This window comes from Carcharodon carcharias, chromosome 4, assembly GCF_017639515.1.
Source record: "Carcharodon carcharias isolate sCarCar2 chromosome 4, sCarCar2.pri, whole genome shotgun sequence".
In the NCBI taxonomy this organism is placed as follows: Eukaryota; Metazoa; Chordata; class Chondrichthyes; order Lamniformes; family Lamnidae; genus Carcharodon; species Carcharodon carcharias.
Window position 1 is genome coordinate 60,157,116 of NC_054470.1, and position 17,657 is coordinate 60,174,772.

The window sequence follows — 17,657 nt, forward strand, 5'->3', positions numbered from 1 at the left end:
GAATGTGGCCAAAACAAGACTCATAGCAACCCATACCTGGTCAGTCAAATATTGCACCTCCCATACCTGTTGAAGGAGAGATTCTGGAATATGTTAAGCACTTCCCATAGCTTGGCAACCACCTCTCTAAGGACCACCATTGACGAGATGGTCCGTAGAGATCAGCTGCACCAGCTCAGCCTTCTACAAACCTTGGCAGCGAGCGTCTGACAACAAAGATCTCCAAGTCAACAAAAGTCCAAGTGTACAGAGCAGATATCATCACCCTATTCTTGTATTGCCGCGAGACCTAGACTGTGTATCAGCAACTCATAAGAGCACTAGAAAATGCCTCTGCTGTATCCTCCAGATTCAATGGGAGGACCATCAAACAAATGCTAGTGTCCTCCTTGAAGCCAGCTCCATAAGCATTCAGGGAAAAACTCCTGCAAAATTGATTCCAATGGTCTAGACACTGTCTGGATGGTAAACCATTTCCCCCGCCAGGTCCTATTTTCGCAATTCTCAAATGGCAGGCATTCCATGGGAGGACAAGTAAAATGCTTCTGAAGCTCCTTGAAGCACAGCAGCATTGACATTAATGACTGAGTGGAGCTTGCTACCAACTGTTCAAAAATGGTAACAACTTGTCCATGAAGGCGCATCATGCTTTGAGTCCAAAGCCTTTAATAATAAGGCAGAGCAGTGGCAGAGAAGCAACTCCTGTATTCTGGATCCACTACCTCGTGGGATGTCCTGCCAGATGTGCCCAAAGACCTGTGCATTTCAGAATCTGTCTGCTCAATCAGATGAGGAACCATAGCAGAAATTTGTGACCCTGAATAGACATCATCCTTGAATCAAGGGGCAGCTGATGATGGCAACTTCTCTTAATAATTTGCTCATGCTCAGCTAGCATAATTACCTTTGTGATTCTGTTTGTTGTTATCCAAGTGGATCATGACAATTAGATTTTCCCTTCCCACTCCCAAGTTCCTCTGCAGCTGGAGGAAGAGATGTTCTTGACCCTGGCACTGGGCATGCAACACTGCCTCGACACTTGCTCTGACTGCAGAGAAATGTATCCTCCTCAAACCATGGATGCTACCTGGGATAATTCTTTGTGTCAGCCATTACTCATTTGGAAGCACTCTTGGCTCAGAGTCAGAAGCGTGACATCCTTCCGTCTATGAGATGATGGGAATGCAACCTCAGATCTTTGTTGAGGTCAGATGGGATCATCTTCACTTCTGGCTGAACAAGGAGATTCTGGAATGGCAAAGTCTGTCACAAGTGCCACACATGAAGTTGTCCCATGCTAGTGGTGTGGGATGATTTCTGCTGATGCCTTTTTGGAGGGCTAGCATCTGCTTCGGAGCAGCTGTTGCGGCTATTTCCTGCCCAGAGCTGGTGTTGTCATTTGCATCTATGGTCAGCTAGAGTTCCCCACTTGTCATGTTTGAGGTTGAGGGCTTTCATGTCTCTTTTGACAGCATCTTTGAATTGGAGCTTTGGGTTACCTGCTGGTCTCTTGTCACGCTCTACCTCCCACTATAGCATACCCTTAGGGACGTGGCCATCTTCTATTCTGCGCAAGTGTCCAAACCAGCAAAGCCTTTTTTGTTTGATTTAGTACTAGCATGTTTGCTGTAGAAAGGTCTGCTTCATTGGTGACTTTCACATTCTATGTGATGCCAACGATGCATCGTAGACACTGGACATGATGTGAAGTTGCAAACTTACGAATTAGGAGCAGGAGAAGGCCACTTGGCCCTGGAGCTTGCTCCACCATTCAGTTAGATCATGGCTGATCTAATTGTAACTTCAACTCCGCAATTCCGTCTACCTCCAGATTACCCTTTCATCCCCCTTGCTTATCAAGAATCTATCAAGCTCTGCCTTCAAAGTCACTGCTTCCACCACCTTTTGAGGAAGAGAGTTCCAAAGACTTACGACACTGAGCCTTTATTATTGAGCCTTTTTTGTTAGTAGGTGTAAATTGACCAGGCTTCACTGCCATATAGCAATGTGCTGAGGATACAGGCCTTAGATAAGCATGTTGGTCCTGTGAGCCCATGCTTGTTTTGTTAGTTGGCCAAGTTTGGTGACTCTCCAATGTATGTGCTGAGTCCTTGATCTAGAGACAGTTGTCTGTCACTGTAGATCCACTGTAGAATTTTCTGATTACTTTCAAAGGTGTGTTATTCAGTCTGATCACAGGAGGAGACGAAACACCCTGGGCAAGACTTTTCACTGAGCGGGCAGGCCCCTGATCCGCTCAAGCATAAAATGATGTGCAATGACGTCGGGTGAGTGTCCCGACATCATCACGCACTCGCGTGACATTTCAGTTGGCGGGCACGCATGGGAGTTGGCAGCGCACCCGCCAACAATTAACAGCCTATTAAGGCCATTAAAGTCACAAATATAATTTTTTGCTGCCTGTCCAATCTTACGGTTGGCGGGCAGGTGAATTGGCCAAGCGGCCTTTGTATTTTTTATGAAACCTCATCCATGGGTGGGGTGAGGTTTCCAACATAAATTAAAAATAAAATAAAAATGCTGAAATCTTTTGTAACATGTCTCTGCTCATGTGCCTCTGTCATATGAGCAGGGACATGTTTTTAAAAATCTTCAGCTCCCTGAGGCAGCTCTGTGCCTTCAGGGAGCTTTCAGTGCGTGCACACACAAACATCTGCGCTCCCCCTCCTCCCGCCCCCACCCCGGCAGCGCTCAGTGTTGCAGCGTGGGATTCACGCTGGCTGGCTGTTAATTGGCCAACCAGTGTGAAATCGCGTTCGGGGCCCAATCACAGGTGGTGGTCGGTTTTGCTGTCCAACGAAGTAAAAATCCTGCCCCCATCCATAACTAGTTTTCTTGATGCTGATAGCGAAGGGTAACGTAACACAAGCATTGGACAGACAATCCATGAGCCTTTGGAACTGGTCTTCTGTCTGGGCAACTAGTGCAGCATCATCAGCATAAGGAGTTCTCTGATCAGGACATGCCACACTTTTATCTTGGCTGTCAGTCTTGATAGGTTGAGAAGGTTCCAACTTTATCATTTGTGGAGGTAGACTCCTTCCATGTCGGCAGAAAAAGAAACAAAATTAAACTGGGGCTAAGATGCAGCCCTGTTTCGTCCCATTCTTGATCTCAAAACTTAGATGGAGCCGTGAAATGGGATGGTGCTATGCATGTTATCATGCAAGCCAATTTCCTCTAGCGTCTTGTAGAGACCTGTCCTGCTCAGTGTCAAATGCTTTTGTGAGGTGTTTGCTGCTCTCTGCACTTTTCTTAAAGCTGACCTTTTTTTAAAATTAACTTAAGGGATGTGGATGTTGCTGGCTAGGCCAGCATTTATTGCCCATCCCTAATTGCCCTTGAGAGGTGGTGGTGAGCTGCCTTCTGAACTGCTTCTGTCCATGTGGTGTACGTGCATCCACAATGCTGTTAGTAAGGGATTTCCAGGATTTTGACCCAGCGACAGTGAAGGAACGGCGATATATTTCCAAGTCAGGATGGTGAGTGACTTGGAGGGGAACTTCCAGGTGATGGCTTTCCCATGTGTCTACTGCCCTTGTCCTTCTAGATGGTAGTAGTCATGATTCATTCCTCAAAACAATGCCTTGATCAATCAGAGACAAGTTGCCTGGATTAAATTTCACAAAATGGTTAGCGGTTAACAGTCAGTCACCATTAACTGGTGCATTCTCCATGGCAAAGCCCCTACCACTCAGAGTCCACTTAACAGCCAATCAGCACTCTCGTCTCATACTGTATAAAGTTGTTGCTTCCCATTGCATTGGTCTTGTCCTGATGAGTGTAAAGACAAAAAGCTTTGACAAAATGTCTTTTTTTCAAACAATACTGAAGCTCTGTTCTACCAAATGACTATTTGGAGACGGTGGTATTAATTTGGAATTCTCGTTGAAGAACTCTTGGTTTACAGCAATGAGGTCTTCTGGTGGGTTTTTGAAATCATAAAGCTCAGTTTTGATGAGAGAGGTTTCAGGTGCTCGTGTGGGAGCCTCTCTCTGACTTTCCAAAAATCCAGTATTTTTTTTAAACCTAAGGGCTGGATCATGTGACCTCTCCCTGAAAGCTCCATAAAAGCAGCTTGTGTCCTTTTGCTAATGCAACATTTTGGCAGCTATAAGCCAGCGTCCTTTGCTTAGGAAAAAAATTCTTTTCAAAAAGTCCAATACTTCTTCATGCCCAGCCAGTGACATTATAAAGTAACATATGTGCAGCTGATGACATTCTGAAGTAATATTTTATATAACACAACTTCAAAACAATAATGCTATACATAGCGTGATGATTACCTAGCAGTTTGCGCTTTTCACATAGTTTGATCCAATATTTGTTAGCACACTACCTTGCTCTCTTTTGCCCAACTTCCTTGCTCAGCATGAGATTGTAATGTGCTTTGGGGTTATGAGACAGGTTGTAAGCCAGGTGAACTACACTCATGATAGGAGTCCTTTCTGCAAGGTGAGTCTCAAACTAATCTTTGTTCCTTTTTCTTCCTTTGCCAAATATAGTTACTGTAGCTTCATAGATAATTAACCACAGATTTCCGGGCTTCATCAGCATTTTATGGTGAACCCTCAGGTGGACAGGTCTGCCCGAGATTCCCTAAGCATGTCTGACATTTGTTGTCGTCCTTGTGCGTGGAACGTTAATGTGCGGAATTCCATTGTGTTTGGACTTGTGTATTTTCTGTGGTTGTACCTTGACCAGATACTGACAAGTGAGTGATCAGTATTGTAATCCACACCATGATAGATCCAGGTGTGAAGAACACTAAAGAAATCACGTCGTCTGGTGATTATTAGATTGAGTTGATACTAGTGGCCACATCTCAGATGGTGCTCTGGTATTTTATGCCAATGCCAGTCCTGGAAAAAAACCAGTTAACATTACAGGCCTGTGACCTTTCATCAGAACTTTGACGCGTTAACCCAGCTTTTATCACCATAGATGCTGTCAGACCTCTTGAGTCTTTCCAGCATATTCTGTTTTTAATTCAGTTCCATAATCCTCAGTATTTTACTTTGGTGCTATATAATCCTGTCAGAAAGACAAACAATATAAAATTACTTAGTAAGTTGTTTTCAGTGCTTGGGTTATTGTATTGCTACCTTCCCAGTACTGACAAGTTTGCCAGTGCAAGAGGCCATCAGACATTGCTTTTTAAGATATGACAGGCCTCACCTTGTCACATGATCAGGTGCGACTAGTTATCCTTTCTAGATGGACTATATTCTCATTTTAGTGTTGTTTACTGCTTTGGGACAACATTATTGAAGAAGATATCATTTTCTGACCACTGACTATAAATGGATAGAACATTTAGCTTGGCATTTCCAGATTTGTTATTAACGATGTTTCTCTTTCACTCTAGTATGGCTTTCTGAATTTATAGTATATCCTTCTGGCAGCTACAGATCTGGTGGAGAGTGGCGTCCTAATTTGTAAAATTTGCCTTCATATTTCAAAAGCATCTTTTGAAAAAAAAATCCCTGTTTTGAACAAATTCAAATTGATCCAGCAGATTATCAAGGATCTGGACATAGTACTTTGCTTAGTTATATGTAGTTCTCTGGGAAGAATAATTACAATGATATAAGTAATTGGGATCAGAATTACCTGGAAAAACTCAGCAGGTCTGGCAGCATCGGTGGAGAAGAAAAGAGTTGACGTTTCGAAATAATATTTCAACTCTTTCTTGGACTCGAACTCAAGTTCTGTCGAAGGGTCATGAGGACTCGAAACGTCAACTCTTTTCTTCTCCACCGATGCTGCCAGACCTGCTGAGTTTTTCCAGGTAATTCTGTTTTTGATTTCCAGCATCCGCAGTTTTTTTTGTTTTTATATAAGTAATTGGGATAGCTGCATAATCTGGCATTCTATTCAACCATTTATACATATTCTCCAATAGTGCATTCTGAGAAGAACACCTAAAAACTGGCTTAGTTTTATTTAGTTTTCACCATCGCCTTAGTGGGACAATTGACATAGTCTACAATCAAGCCCTTTCCATCTCTCCCTTTTAAAGGAATCAAGAATTATAGTAGTGACTTTCATTTTCTCAGCATTCCACTGTGCTTCATAGCCTATTAATTACTTTTGTAGATTAGTCACTGTTATATAGACAAATATGGCAGCCAATTTGCACACAGCAAGGTCCCACAAACAACAACGAGATAAATGACCTGACCTGTTTTTCCTGGTATTGGCTGAGGGATAAATGTCACCCGTAACATTAAAAATAAACCTCTCCTACTCTACTTTTAAATAGCAAATAGGGTCTTTTTACATTCACCTGAGCAGTCAGATGGGATCTGTGTCAGTCAACATTGCAAGTAAAAGGTAGCACTTCCAATAAGGGAGCACTCTTTCTATTTTGGGGAGATGGTGGTTTGGTGGTATTGTCACTGGGCTAGTAATCCAGAGGCCTAGAATAATGTTCCAGGAACACATGTTCTAATCCCACCATGGCAGCCGGTGGGAGTTAAATTCAATTAATAAATCTGAAATGATAAACCTAGTCTCAGTTATGGTGACCATGAAACTATCATTGATTGTTGTAAAAACCTATCTGGTTCACTACTGTCCTTTAGGAAAGGAAATCTGCCATCCTTACCTGGCCTGGTCCATATGACTCCAGACCCGCAGCAGCCTGGTTGACTCTTAACTGCCCTCTGAAATGGCCTAACAAGCCACTTAGTTCAAGGGCAATTAGGGATGTGCAACAAATGCTGGCCTTGCTTGCAACACCACATTCTATAAAAGAATGAATAAAATGGTGCTCAAGCATTAGACTAGATCAGATGGTCACATCCGTTATTGTGGATTGAAACCAGAATTTGTGCTTCAGGAGCACAAGTGCTGACACTTAGGTAGTCATGCTAACTTGATGCTTTTGGAATTGTGTGTGTGGATGCACGAGACACCTTGGAATGTTAATGTTACCACGTGGTTGCTCCCATCAGCACCACAGGATATTTTATGCTTTAATGTTACACAAATGCAAGTTTTTGTTATGTCAAAAATCTTTTGCTTAAGAGTTTGGCACATTTCTTATATTTTACAATCTCGCAGCAGAATGTAGTAGTGATTTGCAACATATGGGATCATGCAAACAGAGCAAATAAAGGCTGGAGGAGGAAAGGGTCTTCCCCTGCTTGATATTCGCAGATATATTAAAAATGCATACTTTTTAAGCACACTTCAACTTTCACTAGAATTAATGCGCAAAAGAGGCAGTCCCTCCAAAATTGATCCTCAACAATTGATCTTCCTCGTAAGGAAAGTGAGGTAACAACAACTTGTATTTATATAGCACCTTTACCATAAAGAAAATCCCAAGGTATTTCGCAGGAGTGTTATACAGTAAAGTTTGACACTCAGCCATATGAAGTGATATTAGAACAAAAAAACTGCGGATGCTGGAAATCCAAAACAAAAACAGAATTACCTGGAAAAACTCAGCAGGTCTGGCAGCATCGGCGGAGAAGAAAAGAGTTGACGTTTCGAGTCCTCATGACCCTTCGACAGAACTTGCGTTCGAGTCCAAGAAAGAGTTGAAATATAAGCTGGTTTAAGGTGTGTGTGTGTGGGGGGCGGAGAGATAGAGAGACAAAGAGGTGGAGGGGGGGTGGGGGTGTGTGGTTGTAGGGACAAACAAGCAGTGATAGAAGCAGATCATCAAAAGATGTCAACGACAATAGTACAATAGAACACATAGGTGTTAAAATTAAAGTTGGTGATATTATCTAAACGAATGTGCTAATTAAGAATGGATGGTAGGGCACTCAAGGTATAGCTCTAGTGGGTTTTTTTTAATTTTAATATATAATGGGAATAGGTGGGAAAAGGAAAATCTTTATAATTTATTGGAAAGAAAAGGGAAGGGGGAAACAGAAAGGGAGTGGGGATGGGGGAGGGAGCTGACGACCTAAAGTTGTTGAATTCAATATTCAGTCCAGAAGGCTGTAAAGTCCCTAGTCGGAAGATGAGGTGTTGTTCCTCCAGTTTGCGTTGGGCTTCACTGGAACAATGCAGCAAGCCAAGGACAGACATGTGGGCAAGAGAGCAGGGTGGAGTGTTGAAATGGCAAGCGACAGGGAGGTTTGGGTCATTCTTGCGGACAGACCGCAGGTGTTCTGCAAAGCGGTCGCCCAGTTTACGTTTGGTCTCTCCAATGTAGAGGAGACCACATTGGGAGCAACGGATGCAGTAGACTAAGTTGGGGGAAATGCAAGTGAAATGCTGCTTCACTTGAAAGGAGTGTTTGGGTCCTTGGACGGTGAGGAGAGAGGAAGTGAAGGGGCAGGTGTTGCATCTTTTGCGTGGGCATGGGGTGGTGCCATAGGAGGGGGTTGAGGAGTAGGGGGTGATGGAGGAGTGGACCAGGGTGTCCCGGAGGGAGCGATCCCTACGGAATGCCGATAAGGGGGGTGAAGGGAAGATGTGTTTGGTGGTGGCATCATGCTGGAGTTGGCGGAAATGGCGGAGGATGATCCTTTGAATGCGGAGGCTGGTGGGGTGATAAGTGAGGACAAGGGGGACCCTATCATGTTTCTGGGAGGGAGGAGAAGGCGTGAGGGCGGATGCGCGGGGGATGGGCTGGACACGGTTGAGGGCCCTGTCAACGACCGTGGGTGGAAAACCTCGGTTAAGGAAGAAGGAGGACATGTCAGAGGAACTGTTTTTGAATGTAGCATCATCGGAACAGATGCGACGGAGGCGAAGGAATTGAGAGAATGGGATGGAGTCCTTACAGGAAGCAGGGTGTGAGGAGCTGTAGTCGAGATAGCTGTGGGAGTCGGTGGGTTTGTAATGGATATTGGTGGACAGTCTATCACCAGAGATTGAGACAGAGAGGTCAAGGAAGGGAAGGGAAGTGTCAGAGATGGACCACGTGAAAATGATGGAGGGGTGGAGATTGGAAGCAAAATTAATAAATTTTTCCAAGTCCTGACGAGAGCATGAAGCGGCACCGAAGTAATCATCGATGTACCGGAGAAAGAGTTGTGGAAGGGGGCCGGAGTAGGACTGCAACAAGGAATGTTCCACATACCCCATAAAGAGACAGGCATAGCTGGGGCCCATGCGGGTACCCATAGCCACACCTTTTATTTGGAGGAAGTGAGAGGAGTTGAAGGAGAAATTGTTCAGTGTGAGAACAAGTTCAGCCAGACGGAGGAGAGTAGTGGTGGATGGGGATTGTTCAGGCCTCTGTTCGAGGAAGAAGCTAAGGGCCCTCAGACCATCCTGGTGGGGGATGGAGGTGTAGAGGGATTGGATGTCCATGGTGAAGAATAAGCGGTTGGGGCCAGGGAACTGGAAATTGTTGATGTGACATAAGGTGTCAGAGGAATCACGGATGTAGGTGGGAAGGGACTGGACAAGGGGAGAGAGAAGGGAGTCAAGATAACGAGAAATGAGTTCTGTGGGGCAGGAGCAAGCTGAGACGATCGGTCTACCGGGGCAGTTCTGTTTGTGGATTTTGGGTAGGAGATAGAAGCGGGCCGTCCGAGGTTGGGCGACTATCAGGTTGGAAGCTGTGGGAGGGAGATCCCCAGAGGAGATGAGGTCAGTGACAGTCCTGGAAACAATGGCTTGATGTTCAGTGGTGGGGTCATGGTCCAGGGAGAGGTAGGAGGAAGTGTCTGCGAGTTGACGCTCAGCCTCCGCGAGGTAGAGGTCAGTGCGCCAGACAACAACAGCACCACCCTTGTCAGCGGGTTTGATGACAATGTCAGGGTTGGACCTGAGAGAATGGAGTGCAGTAAGTTCAGAGAGAGACAGGTTAGAATGGGTGAGAGGAGCAGAGAAATTGAGACGACTAATGTCGCGCCGACAGTTCTCAGTGAAAAGATCGAGAGAAGGTAAGAATCCAGAGGGAGGGGTCCAGGTGGAGGGAGAATATTGGAGTTGGGTAAAAGGATCTGTTGAACTGGGAGAGGACTCCTGCCCAAAGAAGTGAGCCCGGAGACGAAGACGGCGGAAGAAGAGTTCAGTATCATGCCGAGCCCGAAATTCATTGAGGTGAGGGCGTAAGGGTATGAAACTAAATCCTTTGCTGAGCACTGAACGTTCAGCATCGGAGAGGGGAAGGTCAGGGGGTATAGTGAATACACGGCTGGGGTTGGGATTGGAAGAAAGGGTGGGGACGGAGGAACAGGCAGGGGTGGGGGGTCCTAGATGGGTGTTGCTGTCGATGAGTTGTTGGAGCTTGCGTTCCTTAGCACTTGAGAGAAAGAGAAAAAGTTTCTTGTTGAGGCGTCGGATGAGCCGAAGGATAAAATGAAACTGGGGGCACGCGCAGCTTTGAGAAAGGGTACGGCGGTGCTGCTGGAGGGAGAGGTCGAGTGTGTTCATATGGCGGCGCATGGCACTGAGTGTGGATTTCAGAATGTGACGGGAACAGCAGTCCGAGAAACGTTTTATGTCCCGGAGATACCTGTAATCCTGGGTGGGTTCGAAACATGAGGGGTGGAATTTCAGTTGAAATCCACGTGGGGTAAGTCGGAGACGGAGACAGTCACTGAGAAAGGAGATATGGCTGTGAAAGCGGGTTTTAGTAAACACCTTGTCAAACACGGAGGGAAATGGAAAGCAAAGAAGGTGAGCAAGACAACAGAGAGATACGGAAATCTTGTCGCAGAGTGGAACAGAACTTCTTCAAGGAGGTAGGCATTTCTTGAAGAGCAGTGGCAGTCAATTAAACACAGATAAGAACAAAAAAACTGCGGATGCTGGAAATCCAAAACAAAAACAGAATTACCTGGAAAAACTCAGCAGGTCTGGCAGCATCGGCGGAGAAGAAAAGAGTTGACGTTTCGAGTCCTCATGACCCTTCGACAGAACTTGCGTTCGAGCTCTCGTCAGGACTTGGAAAAATTTATTAATTTTGCTTCCAATCTCCACCCCTCCATCATTTTCACGTGGTCCATCTCTGACACTTCCCTTCCGTTCCTTGACCTCTCTGTCTCAATCTCTGGTGATAGACTGTCCACCAATATCCATTACAAACCCACCGACTCCCACAGCTATCTCGACTACAGCTCCTCACACCCTGCTTCCTGTAAGGACTCCATCCCATTCTCTCAATTCCTTCGCCTCCGTCGCATCTGTTCCGATGATGCTACATTCAAAAACAGTTCCTCTGACATGTCCTCCTTCTTCCTTAACCGAGGTTTTCCACCCACGGTCGTTGACAGGGCCCTCAACCGTGTCCGGCCCATCCCCCGCGCATCCGCCCTCACGCCTTCTCCTCCCTCCCAGAAACATGATAGGGTCCCCCTTGTCCTCACTTATCACCCCACCAGCCTCCGCATTCAAAGGATCATCCTCCGCCATTTCCGCCAACTCCAGCATGATGCCACCACCAAACACATCTTCCCTTCACCCCCCTTATCGGCATTCCGTAGGGATCGCTCCCTCCGGGACACCCTGGCCCACTCCTCCATCACCCCCTACTCCTCAACCCCCTCCTATGGCACCACCCCATGCCCACGCAAAAGATGCAACATCTGCCCCTTCACTTCCTCTCTCCTCACCGTCCAAGGACCCAAACACTCCTTTCAAGTGAAGCAGCATTTCACTTGCATTTCCCCCAACTTAGTCTACTGCATCCGTTGCTCCCAATGTGGTCTCCTCTACATTGGAGAGACCAAACGTAAACTGGGCGACCGCTTTGCAAAACACCTGCGGTCTGTCCGCAAGAATGACCCAAACCTCCCTGTCGCTTGCCATTTCAACACTCCACCCTGCTCTCTTGCCCACATGTCTGTCCTTGGCTTGCTGCATTGTTCCAGTGAAGCCCAACGCAAACTGGAGGAACAACACCTCATCTTCCGACTAGGGACTTTACAGCCTTCTGGACTGAATATTGAATTCAACAACTTTAGGTCGTAAGCTCCCTCCCCCATCCCCACTCCCTTTCTGTTTCCCCCTTCCCTTTTCTTTCCAATAAATTATAAAGATTTTCCTTTTCCCACCTATTCCCATTATATATTAAAATTAAAAAACCCACTAGAGCTATACCTTGAGTGCCCTACCATCCATTCTTAATTAGCACATTCGTTTAGATAATATCACCAACTTTAATTTTAACACCTATGTGTTCTATTGTACTATTGTCGTTGACATCTTTTGATGATCTGCTTCTATCACTGCTTGTTTGTCCCTACAACCACACACCCCCACCCCCCCTCCACCTCTTTGTCTCTCTATCTCTCCGCCCCCCACACACACACCTTAAACCAGCTTATATTTCAACTCTTTCTTGGACTCGAACGCAAGTTCTGTCGAAGGGTCATGAGGACTCGAAACGTCAACTCTTTTCTTCTCCGCCGATGCTGCCAGACCTGCTGAGTTTTTCCAGGTAATTCTGTTTTTGTTTTGAAGTGATATTAGGGTGGTTGAATAAAAATTTGGTGTCTTAAAGGAAGAATGAGAGGTAGAGAATTTAGGGAGGGAATTCCACTGCTTTTGGACCTTGGCAGCTGAAGGTATGGGCACCAATGCTGGAGTGATTAAAATTGGGAATGCCCAAGAGACCTGAATCAGTGAAGTGCTGATATGTTAGGATTGTTGGGTTGGTGTAGATTACAGTAAATAGGAAGGGGTAAAGCCATGGAGGGATTTGAAACAAAGGATAAAGATTTTAAAATCAAAGTGTTGCCTAACTGGTTGCCACCGTCAGTCATTAAGCACAGAGGTGATGGTTGAACACGACTTGGTGCGAGTAAGGACAGGGGCTACAGAGTTTTGGATGACCTCACATTTATGGAGGGTAAAATATAGGAGTCTGGCCAGGCTTTTGTTGTAGTAGTAGTCAAGTCTAAAGGTAACAAAGGCTGGGTGAGAGTTTCAACAACAGATGAACTGAGTAGAGGCAGGGTTGGGTGATCTCACTGATAGTGTGAATGTATGGTCAGAAGCTCATCTTGGGGATCAAATATAACACCAAGACTGTGAACAGTCTGTGACAGGCTTAGGCAATTACCAGGGAGAGGGATGGAATCAGTGACTTTGGAATGGAGATTGCAGCAGGACTGAAGACAATGGCTTCCAATATTCAATCAGAGGAAATTTCTGCCCATTCAGTACAGGATGTCTGACAAGCAGTCTAAGTGGAGGAACAAAAACAAAAAATACCTGGAAAAACTCAGCAGGTCTGACAGCACCTGCGGAGAGGGATACAGTTGATGTTTCGAGACCTTCATCAGAACTAAAAAATATAGAAAAGAGGTGAAACATAAGCTGGTAGAGAGGGGTGGGAGAGGTAGTGCTCAATAGTGGGCTAGTGATAGGTGCAGGCCAAGAAGAGATTGCCAAAGATGTCATAGACAAAAGTACAAAGGGGTGTTGGTGGTGGTGATATTATCTAAAGGATGTGCTAATGGGGACATAAAGAGTAGCAAGCAGGACAAGCTAGTGGCAAATGGCCCTAGTGGGGGTGGGGTGGGGGGAAGGGATCGAAATGGGCTAAAAGGTGGAGATGAAACAATAGATCGAAATAAATTTTAAAATAGTTGGGAAAAGAAAAATATATTTGTTTAAAAATTATAAATTATTGGAAAAAGGGGGATTGGAAATGGGGTGGGGATGGAGGAGAGAGTTCATGGTTTGAAATTATTGAACTCAATATTAAGTCCAGAAGACTGTAAAATGCCTAGTCGGAAGATGAGGTGCTGTTTCTCCAGTTTGCGTTGAGCTTCACTGGAACATTGCAGCAGCCAAGGACGGACATGTGGGCATGAAAGCAGGGTGGTGTGTTGAAATGGCAAGCAATAGGGAGGTCTGGGTAATGCTTGCGGACAGACCGAAGGTGTTCCACAAAGCGGTCATCCAGACTGCGTTTGGTCTCTCCAATGTAGAGGAGGCCGCATTGGGAGCAGCGAATGCAGCAGACTAAATTGAGGGAAGTGCAAGTGAAGTGCTGCTTCACTTGAAAGGAGTGTTTGGGCCCTTGGACAGTGAGGAGGGGGGAAAGTAAAGGGTCGGGTGTTGCACCTTCTGCTGTTGCATTGGAAGGTGCCATGGGAGGGGGTTGAGGTGTAGGGGTTGATGGAGGAGTGGACCAGGGTGTCCCGGAGGGAATGATCCCTGCAGAAAGCCACCGGGGGTGGTGAAAGGAAGATGTGTCTGGTGGTGGCATCGTGCTGGAGTTGGCGGAAATGGCAGAGGATGATCCTTTGAACGCAGAGGCTAGTGGGATGATAAGTTAGGACAAGGGGGACCCTATCATGGTTCTGGGAGGGAGGGGAAGGTGTGAGGGCGGATGCGCGGGAGATGGGCCGGACACGGTTGAGGGCCCTGTCAACCACTGTGGGTGGAACACCTCGCTTAAGAAGAAGGAAGACATGTCAGAGGAACTGTTTTGGAAAGTGGCATCATCAGAACAGATGCAAGGGAGGCAAAGGAACTGAGAGAATGGGATGGAGTCCTTACAGGAAGCAGGGTGTGAGAAGCAGGATGTGAGGAGCCATAGTCAAAGTAGCTGTGGGAGTCAGTAGGCTTGTAATGAATTAAGATGGACAGTCTATCACCAGAAATTGACACAGAGAGGTCAAGGAAGGGAAGGGAAGTGTCAGTGATGGACCACGTGAAAATGATGGAAGGATGGAAATTGGAAGCAAAATTAATAAATTTTTTCCAGATCCAGACGAGAGCATGAAATGGCACTGAAGCAGTCATTGATGTACCGGAGAAAGAGTTGTGGGAGGGGGACTGAGTAGGACTCGAACAAGGAATGTTCCACATACCCCATAAAGAGACAGGCATAACTGGGGCCCATGTGGGTACCCATAGCCACACCTTTTGTTTGGAGGAAGTGAGATGAGTTTAAGGAGAAACTGTTCAGTGAGAGAACAAGTTCAGCCAGACGGAGGAGAGTAGTAGTGGATGGGGATTGTTCAGGCCTCTGTTCGAGGAAGAAGTGGAGAGCCCTCGGACCATCCCGGTGGGAGATAGAGGTGTAGAGGGATTGGATGTCCATGGTGAGGAGGTGGTTGGGGCCAGGGAACTGGAAATTGTTGATATGATGTAGCGCGTGAGAAGATTCGCAGATGTTGGTGGGAAGAGACTGGACAAGGGGAGAGAGAATGGAGTCAAGATAGCAAGAAATGAGTTCTGTGGGGCAGGAACAGGCTGACACGATCAGTCTGCCAGGACAGTCCTGTTTGAGGATTTTGGGTAGGAGATAGAAGCGGGCCGTCCGAGGTTGGGAGACTATGAGGTTGGAAGCTGTGAAGGAAAGATCTCCAGAGGAGATGAGGTCAGTGACAGTCCTGGAAACCATGGCATGATGTTCAGTGGTGGGGTCATGGTCCAGGGGAGGTAGGAGGAAGTGTCTGCGAGTTGACGCTCAGCCTCTGCGAGGTAGAGGTCAGTGCGCCAGACAACAACAGCACCACCCTTGTCAGCAGGTTTGATGACAAAGTCAGGGTTGGACCTGAGAGAACAGAGTGCGGCATATTCAGAAAGAGACAGGTTAGAGGAACAGAGAAATTGAGATGACTGATGTCATATTGACAGTTCTCAATGAAAAGATCAAGAGCAGGTAAGAATCCAGAGGGAGGAATCCAGAGGGAGAATAGGAGGTCTCCCTTTTAAGACTGAGATGAAGGAGAAATTTTCTCTCTTGACAGTCATTAATATGTGGAATTCTCTTCCCCAGAGAGCACTGGAGGCTGGGTCATTGAATTTATTCAAAGCAGAGTTAAACAGATTTTTGATAGACAAGGGTTATGGGGAGCAGACAGGAAAGTGGAGCTGAGAACACAACCAGTTTAGTCACAATCTTATTGAATAGCAGAGAAGGCTCAAAAGGGCCAAATGGCCACCTACTGCTCCTCTGTTCCTATTCTTACTGGCAGAATACCAAATGCCATAAAACGGATGTCTGTGATAAGTCAAAATTCCACACTGATTACTCTGGGTTAGCCAAACTTGTCTGAGCTTGTCATATAACTGTGCTGAACAATCGGAGCAGAGTTGGACCACACAAGTGTGGAATCAGGGAGCAAGCCATCATTTTGATATTGGGATCTCCCTGTGAAAGGATGTGCAAAGCCTATGGGTATGGCTAAACCTGTGAGAAAGTGTTGTTGATTGGAGAGAAGGTGAAGACGATGCAACAAGTGGAACACTGTGGCATGAAGTGGAAAGTGGACATCTCAAAGGAGTGGGAGATTCCACCATCAAATGTGTCCACCATTATGAAACACAAGGTGAACATCTTGGAACAGTTTAACAAGCGGGCATTCTCTCCAGGAAGGAAGAGGATGAGAACGGCTGCCTATCCCGACCTTGAAGAAGCTCTGCTTAACGTGGTTCAAGGCAGCCTGAGCAGAGGAACGTTCTTGTCTCCGGCCCAATCCTTTAACAAGGACAGGCCATTGTAAGGTGTGAGTAAATTGAATAAAGACTTTTTCACACATGTGCTCTTTACTATGCTTTCATTTGTCATTTGAATCCTTTGTTTTTGATGTCGGCCATGTTTGTAAGCATATCAGGTTACATCACAATGCATTCATGTTGAAATGGGGCTTTCTTGGCTATCTCAAACCTCTGTTTAACACAAGTTTGTGAGCGGATCCCCTGGGGTTCAACTCATCAGGATTTTACTGTAGTTACTCCATCAAAAACTTCCAACTGTGTAGAAATCTGCTTAACCTTGAAAATAGTTCTTGTGAAGATGAGGATTTTCAAAGCTGGACAATGGAACCTTTTCAAATTTAGAAGCCCTGTAGCAGCATCAGGTACTTCTACCTGTTATAAAAGACTTTGAAGTCCCTTTCCTCTCTCCCAGCATTTGTTATTGCATAAATGCATTCAGCTTTCCATTCCCCACACTAACCATCCAAGGCCTTTTTGAGTATAATTCCTACTCTACTGCCAATGAAATACTGAATTACTGCTATGGACCTATGTTTACTGCAAGTTAGTTTGAAAGTACCCCAACTTCTTTCAAGTTGAACCCTTACGTTCAATAATTTGGACTGGATTTAAAACCAAGTTCCAAAAATTAGATCGTAAGTTTGGTGAAAGAGCTATGGTAATCAATGAAAACAGTAGAAAACCAATGCCCAGAAGGGTAAGATATGATAGTGAAGGGGGAGGCACTTAGAGAACTAAATTCATTCCTGAGCAAAGTACATATCAGATCCATTTGTGTAAACTTAGTATAAATACGTGTCAAATATTTCCTGTTGTGGTAATGTGCAGGGGTTGCCGTGGTTCATCAGTTAAAATTACAGCAACTGATGGGTAGAACCCACAATAAAGTTCATCCCTGTGTCTCCAAAACCACAGAATTATATTATTAAACAGGAAAAGAAGTTGTTTATAATATGATTTTCTAATTTTATTCCTATTAATACTTTTAAAATTTTTAAAAGTTAAACATTCTTAATATTTAGAAATACAGCAATATAAGTAGTTTAACTATTATACATTAGCACATGCAGAAATTCCACAAATTGTTTCCAGAGATTTGTTTATTGAACTGAATTAATGTTGTCAATAGCCATCATTTGCAATTTAATGTACATACTTTACAACTTGGTTTTGAAAATGTTTTCAATTTTGGGTAGTTGGATGGCATAGTATTCTAGTGCATCAGTGCCTGCTGCCATGAAACAGCAGGCGCC